The sequence below is a fragment of the Arvicanthis niloticus genome, chromosome 27, assembly GCF_011762505.2.
Source record: "Arvicanthis niloticus isolate mArvNil1 chromosome 27, mArvNil1.pat.X, whole genome shotgun sequence".
Taxonomy (NCBI): domain Eukaryota; kingdom Metazoa; phylum Chordata; class Mammalia; order Rodentia; family Muridae; genus Arvicanthis; species Arvicanthis niloticus.
The window spans coordinates 27869195-27877627 of NC_133435.1; positions in this window are offsets into that span (position 1 = coordinate 27869195).

Consider the following 8433-nt stretch of genomic DNA (forward strand, 5'->3'; position numbering starts at 1 on the left):
CTCTGGCTGTCCTGGAACTCACTCTGTACACCAGGTTGGCCTTGACACAGAGATTCACCTGCCTCTGCCTAATGAGAGCCAAGATTAAAGGAATGCACCACCATGGCCCAGCAAGCCTCCATCTCTTAACTTGATAATATTAGGACTTTGAGACATGAATTTAGAAGGGACATGTATATTTATTCCAAAGCAACGTAAAGCAATAAAAGAAGAGTTTAAAATACACTCCAGAAGAGCCTGGAGTGATGGCTCAGCAGTTACAAACATGTTTTCTTTGAGTAATATCACCCAAAGCTTGCACCTATCTGTAGTAATGTTATCGGCACCAAAAGCTGAAGAGAAACATAGACAGTTTCCAGAGGAAACTAAATGTATTTGTAAAAATCTAATCTTTCTTATTTATGGTAAATATGTTCTAAGTGTTTATATAAACAGTATGCCAACAATTTTAGAAGTTCTAAAATGTGAACAAAGAAATAGATAAGTTATAACCAATAAGCTATAACCAATAAGCTAAAAATGACCTTAAATAGAAAAATACGCAACTTCATAAGCAATCCCAATAGACAATTTATAAGTGAGATACTAAAATGGCTTGACAAACAAATAGAAAACTATTCAGCCTCACTAGCCATTTGGGAGACAGAAAGCCATATTCCATTTCCATCTAGAAATTTGTAAATTATCTCAGAATTAGATATCATGTTCAAAGATGCTCACCAGAAAAGAGATGCTTCAGGGAAGTTGGTTTACAAAATGAGATCCAGTAATTACACTCCATACAGACATTTGGCTACAAAAGAAGGGTATGTAGCTAAATAAAACGTTTTTTTAAATTATAAATGCTTTTCTTTCTCTTCTCCATGCATGCTTCCTTCTATTCAATTATTCACTACCTCAGCAATTCACCTACTAGACTGAGTCATCATGGTGGGTGTTGCATGAGATGCGACAGAGGAGAAAGAAGAAAGAGTGGTAACCCATCCAGGATGGCCGTCTTCACGAGGTGGGAGAAGGGAATCTCTGGAGATGGTAGCCTTGCACCAGCACCGATATATGAGCCCTAGAAGGAGGAGATGATTTATATGCACATCATAAGAGGGGCTTCGGAGCTCTGGGAGGAGGGATTTGCAAGGTCAACGGGGACGGCAGTTAGAAGTGCTGATCAAGTGAGTGTGGTGGCACATACTCCAATGGGTTTAGGACTCATTTGTTAGTGGACTGTCACATGCCACAAGGCCACAACTTCAGAAGCACCTCAAATGACTGTCTTACTCTTCGGAAGAGCATCTAAGACAGTCATAACATGTGGCTAAATCAACGTGCTTTTATAATTTGATGGCATTATTTGCTGAGCCATGACTTTGAAAACTCCCTAGCTTGACACTGAAGCCTTTGAGGAATGAAGTCCGTTGTACAGACGCTGGACTTAGTGCTATTTACCGAGTGCCTGTGTGACTTCCCCAGACTCATTTCACTAGAAATTCTCCATTTTCTTTCTAAAGACATTTTTCTTTAATTTTATGTGTATGAATGTTTTGCCTGCAAGTATGTATGTGCACTGCATGTATACCTGATACCAGTGGAGACCAAAAGAGGTCATCAGGTCCTCTAGAACTGGAGTTGCAAGCAGTTGCGAGTTGGCATATGTGTGCTGGGACTTGAACCCAAGTCATCAACCACAGCAAGAGCTCTTAACCATTGACCCATCTTTTCAGATCTCTATATTCTTTAAATACATATATACACATATATTTAATTTAATATATACATATATTTAAGCTGGACTTCAAATTTGAAGTCTCCTGTTTTCACTGAATACCCCACACACCTCATTCATTCTGTCTTCTATACGCGGCTAAGAACACATAGCACACCCTGAAGAATTCATAGAAAATATGTACATATACAAATACAAGTTCTTTTTTAATGGGGAAGGACATACCTACACTTGATCCTAGTTTAAAGCTGAGAGGTGGTGGGACACCTATTTATGACCTACAAGTACACTATAATGCAACAGTTCTCAACCTGAGGGTTGTGACCCCTTAGGGTATTGGATGGCCTTTTCATAAGGGTCACCTAGATGATCTGAAAACACATATATTTACATTATTAGTCATAACAGTAGCAAGATTATAGTTATAAATTAGCAACAAAATAATTTTACAGTTGGGTCACCACAACATGAAGAACTGTATTAAAGGGTCACAACATTAGGAAGGTTGACAGTCTCTGTTCTAGTGACTTCATATTTGTCTGATTTTGTTAAGAACTTGAATCAAAAGACAGGGTTAGTGTTTACATTGCAAATGAGGGAACAGAATCTCAGGGAGGCCATGTTGTTCTCAGTTATTGAAGTAACAGCAGAAAATACTTAGATACCAGTGACTGCAAAACTTGGGCCACATCATTATGCAATACAACTTTTCAGTATTGGCAATAATCACAGTATATTGTAACAGTTGAGTTTGTTACTCTCTTGAGTTAAATTCTCAGTATAAAAAGGGAATCTTAGCTTCTTTTGTATTCTTGGCATCTATACAGTATCTGGTGATAAAAGAGCTCTGTATTTTCTTCAGGGATGAATATATGACAATTGTTCAATAAAACAGGTCAATAAAAATTCAAAGTACTTTGTGATAGAACATGCAAGTATGTGATACAGACAGAAAGGAGTTTTCCAGAGACTTGAGGATTGGAGATCTGTGCTCACTGTAATGTTTTATGAACATTTATTGTGGTCTGGAGCATCTTAACTCAAGATGAGAATTTTGTCTGATGCAAGGAGAAAACACAAAAATAAAGAAATTGAATGAACAGGGTGTTTATGGTCCATTAGGGGGCTCAGCCTCAATAGAATGCAGAGAGAAGTAAAGCTTGGTTTTGATATGAAGGATAGAAGCAGTTGGTGGAGCATTTTGGGAGTCACACTGAGGAGTTTATAAAGCAGAGGAAAAACACTAAAACCATGACTTGCAGTTTCAAGTGAAGTTTTCATCCCAGCACAACCAGTACTGAGTGAACCCAAGTGTTCATGCCTTAAGTTCTTCCAACTGTCGTTCCTTCTTATTGGCATTTGTCTGCTTGAAGTGATTATTCCATGTGAAAAGAACTTAGCATGCCATCAGCATATAGTAAATATGCAGTGAGCTTTAGTTTTTGATTGATTTAATGAGAGCTGTCCTCTAAAACTGCATTGTATTAGAAATGTCCTCGGAAAACTATTCATTCTATTACACTTGAGAGGCCTAGAATCTGAAGGCAAGCTAGTGCTGAAAGAACCCTGACCTATAGTGTTTAAAGGTCTTAAATAGAATCCTGTGGGTGAAAGAAAGCACTCTGGGAAATGAGTTGAAAGCAAAAATTCTAGAATTCAGGAAGGTACTTAGACCAAGTGAGACTTATGGACACTGGCTTCGGGCCGATGATGAATCCTTGGCTTTGAGCGGTTCAGATGGCTGTGACCTCACTTTCTGCCACTTGAAACACACTGAAAACAATGTCCAGGAATCTGTTTTTTCTACATCCATTGGCTGCGTGTCTAGAACAGTATTGATCCCTGGGTTGCACTTAGCTGCAGTAACCACAAAGCACATATCTCCAAGAAGGGAAACCCATTGATGAAAGGTCTTTAATGTAATGAGTATAACTGCCATCTTTGAAGTAAGTTTTTTGACTTGTTTGCAAATGAGCTCCGGCTTGAACTACTGTATGACCATCTCCTGGCTGACTCTGGAGGGCAGGGAGGCAAGGCTGAACTGCAGGCCAGATCAAACACAGCATCTGGGTTCCCCCTGCCCTGACCATCAAGTAGAATGTCACTTTCATAGTTGACACTTGATTTGTTCCTACTACCTTGCCTTGTTGATGTGAAAAACACTTGAAACCACTGAACTTTGTGGTGAACTTTACAAAGTGATTTTAAGTCATATTCTGATATTTTTAATGATTAGTTATGAAATCTTGAATCTCAAAAAACAAAAACAAAACAAAACAAAAACCTTCTTTCACCTGAGTTGGTGACATGAGATATGTGTTTGTATTTAGATTCGGGTTTTGAGAATGACAAGACCTTTATTCACCTGAATGTGAATGTTTGATTTAGCAACTTAGGATCCTGAAGACTTAGTAGCCACCTAAGACAATGGCTCTTGAGTTGGGTGTCTAATGCTAATAAAGACCAAAAACTGAACATGTGTGAGAGTAAGTGGAGAGAGGTGAAGCTTTATTAAGGAAAATTAAAATGAAAAAACTCCCTAGAATGCAGTGGTACCTGAGAGAAAAACCCATTGCAGTGGTTTGTTTCTAGAGTTTTGTAGGACTTACTACAGAAACTGGGCAAAGACTAAGGTTTCTGTTGGGTTGGTTAGCTCTCTGTGCTATCATGAACTGAGCCATGGGGACCCACAAGCTCTATGCATGTTTCCCTGGCCCAACCACATTCTGCTTGCACATCATTTACCCAGTCATTGGTGCTTGAAACCCTTCTTTGACCATTTCTGACATATGCTTTATCAATGGCTGACTTCTGATGGCTACTAGCTGGCTACTAGTAGCCCATCACTACTACCACTGACCCTGCAGGTATCTGACCAGCTGTTAACTAAACTAGTGTTGTCTTTTTTTCTCATGCTCATGCGGTCAGTCTTTTAACTCTACCTTGGACTTAACAATGTCACAGCTACCAAAATGCAACTGCATTTGTTCTTGGTTATCTATCTCACATTTAACTTCTTAGGGTAGTCTCCTTCCTGGGATAGGGGGAAGCCTTCTTGTTAGAAGGCATCATCATTCACAATTTAATCTGTTATAAGCAGATACATTAAAAGTAAGATTACATACAAGGGCAGCTTTGCCTTGCATCTACTACCCAGGACAAGGCCTTTAAAGCCAGCCAGCCAGCCTCTGGCCCTTGTCATCTAACAGCTTAGTTATCTCACCCTCAGCGCAAGCTCTTTTCTCATCTTGAGTGTTCCTGAGTTCAGTGTTTTAACACTAATGTTCCATTTAACCAAGCATCTGTCTTCACTGTAGCATTTGTGATCGACGCTTAGTTTTCACAATGGGCCGTTTTCCCTTCCACCAACAATGGAGTAGCTCCTGCCTCCTATTAACGTGGAAAACGGAGGCATTAAAAATAAGTTTGAAGAGCTAAAGGAATAGCTCAGTGGGTAAGTGTAAATGTAACTTTTAATATAAGTTTAATCTGTAAATTAATATGGTGGCTGTTTTTCTTTACTTTAGCTAGTTCTCCAGATAAAGACAACGAAATAACCAAGATTTATTCTAAAACTTCACCTCACTATCTGGGCAGCCAAATGTTCTATCTTAACCCCTAATCTGGCTACCTCCCAGCCATAGTCCTAAATAAAACTTGCAATTAGGGATTTCTTTTTCCAGCTGAACTCTTAAGAACTTTCTTTTTCTTTCTCCTCATGGCCAAACTGAATCAAAATATCTCTCTCTCTCTCTCTCTCTCTCTCTCTCTCTCTCTCTCTCCTTCCTCTTCCTCTTCCTCTTCTTCTTTCTTCTCCTTCTTCCTCCTTCCCCTGGCTGGTGGAAGTCCCACCCTGTTCTCTCTTCTGCCCCGCCATTTGGTGATCAGCATTTATTGACAAAGAAGAGAATAAGTGGTAAGAATTGTTTACACAAACTTGAAACTGAAGATACTTTCTTTCTTTTTTTTTTTTTTTTCTTTCTTTCTTTGTGAGACAGGAGATTCTTGACTTAAGCAAATGCCATGTCCATATTGAAACAAGATATGAAGGCAGAGAAATCAGCATTTGAGTAACACAAGGATAACCTCTACACAGTGCACAAAAACATGCCTACAGGTAAGAGCCTCTTTGCTCTGCAAGCATTAGAACCAGTATTTTAATTCCTAGCATCCATATAAAAGCCTAGAATTGCCATGTATACCTGTAACATCAGCATTCCGAGTAGAGATGGGTGGAGACCTAAGAGCTTGTTTGCCAGGCAACCTAGCAGAAAAATAGCAAGCTTCTAGTTAGAGATAGATCTTGTCTCTAGGCAACAAGGCTGATGGTGACAGAGGGAAGGACACCCGCACACTCACAAGCATGCACCACACCCGCACACTCACAGGCATGCACCACACCGCACACTCACACACCTGCACACTCACAGGCATGCACCACACTACACCCTCACACCAAGCAACTACAAGCCTGAAAACACCTTCAAAGCTCCACTCCAGATATAGTGGATTAAGACTGCAAACCCAGCATATGGCAGGCAAAGGTTGGAGGTTCTGGAGTTTAAGGGAATCATTGGCTACAGGAGAACCTGCCCTAAAAAGGCAAAACAACAATGTGAGACTTTAAGAGACTAGAGGACTCACTGGGCAAAAAGCACAGATAATTGCAGGAAAACCCAGCTGGAGAGAAAATGAGATGACAATGTGAGATTAAGGAGACAGTTGGAAATCTACATAAAGCATTGAATATTGGGGAAAAGCCTGGAGTTTGACACATTAAGGCAAGCACATCTGAAATTATCTGAATAGAAATAATAAAGTAGCAAGGACTGAAAAGTCTTCTTTAGGGTCGGGCAGTGGTGGCGCATGCCTTTAATCCCAGCACTTGGGAGGCAGAGGCAGGTGGATTTCTGAGTTTGAGGCCAACCTGGTCTACAGAGTGAGTTCCAGGACAACCAGGGCTACACAGAGAAACCCTGTCTCGAAAAAAAAAAAAAAAAAAAAAAAAAAAAAACAAAAAAAAAAAAAAAAAAAAGAAAAGAAAAGTCTTCTTTAAAATGTTTTTTACCACAGGATTAAAAACAAAGCTTGAGAAAACTTCAGAGCTGCGGAGTGAGAAGTCGAGTAGCTGATGAAGGAGAGACGTCTCTAACACTCTAGAGGAGGAGCAAGGCAGCGATGCCCATGCTACTGCCCCGAGCAAGCTCTGTCTTGAGAGACGGAGATGAGAGCCACTCTATGGACCACTGTCAGCACCACGGTGATGCCAAGGGACAGCCTCGGCAGAGCTAGAGAGAGAGGAGGGAACTTTTGCGGAGAGTGAACAGGAGACAGAGTTCAGTGTTGGCTTTGTTGGGATCCTGGCAGAGCAGACACGGAACACTGAGTCTGAGCAGCGTTTGGATGGAGTTATGAATAAGGGCGCTTCGCTACCCCAGGGGTAGCAATCTCGAGTAGCTATTAGTATCACTAGGCTTGATGGAGTAGAGAAGGAATTAGTTACTGTGATGAAGAAAAAACTGTATGAGGAAGGCAAGAGCTGTGGCCAAGAGGTAAAGAGAGAACAAATCCGTAGGAAACTGGTACAGAAGGGAAAATCCATTTCACTGTCCAGGGCCTTCTGGATTCTTGGCTGTGGCTCTTGGCTGACTCCATTTAGACGTCTCAATGCCAGGGAGTTGTGGCTTGTGTGGTTCAAACTGTTTGCTCAGAGCAAATCGGATAGTGAGACAATACGGAGCACAAGCTCTTGGTTTCGTTTTGTTTGATTGGTTATTTTATTTATTTACATTTCAAATGTTGTCCCCCTTCCCGATTTGCGTTCCACAAATCCCCTATCCCATCTTTCTCCTCACTGCTTCTATGAGGGTGCTCCCTTACCCACTCCCGACTCCCGCCCTAGCATGCCCCTGTGCTGGGGCATCAAGCCTCCACAGGACCAAGGGCCTCCCCTCCCATTGATGCCTGATAAGACAATACTCTGCTACATATCCAACTGGAGCCATGGGTCCCTCCATGTGTACTCATTGGTTGGTGGTTTAGTCCCTGGGAGCTCTGGGGTGTCTGGTTGGTTGATATTGTTGTTCTTCCTATGGGGTTGCAAACCCCTTCAGCTCCTATAGTCCTTTCTCTAGCTCCTCCATTGGGGTCCCAGAGCTCAATCAGACAGTTGGCTGCTAGCATCTGCATCTGTACTGGTCAGGCTCTGGCAGAGCCTCTCAAAGGACAGCTATACGAGACTCCGTGAGAAAGCACTTCTTGGCATCAGCAATAGTGTCTGGGTTTGGTGTCTGCGGATGAGATGGATCCCTCAGTGGGGCAGTCTCTGGGTGGCCTTTCCTTCAGTCTCTGCTCCACTCTTTGTCCCTACATTCCCTTTAGACAGGAGCAATTCTGAGTTAATATTTTTGAGATGGGTGGGGTTTGTTTTCAAGACAGGGTTTCTCTGTGTTAGCTCTGGCTGTTCTGGATCTCATTCTGTAGATCTGCCTGCCTCTGACTTCTGAGTGCTGGGATTAAAGGCCTGCACCACCACTGCCAGGCCCAGTACAAGTTCTTAACAAGAATAAAAGAGGATGGAAAAGTCATTGTGAGGAAAGGGATAGGGAGCCAAGAAGAGATGACAGGGAACTGTCACACTAAATTAGAAGACGTGGTTAACACCAGTTAGTACTTTAAAATAAGATATTTATTTTTATGTTACTGCAAGAACA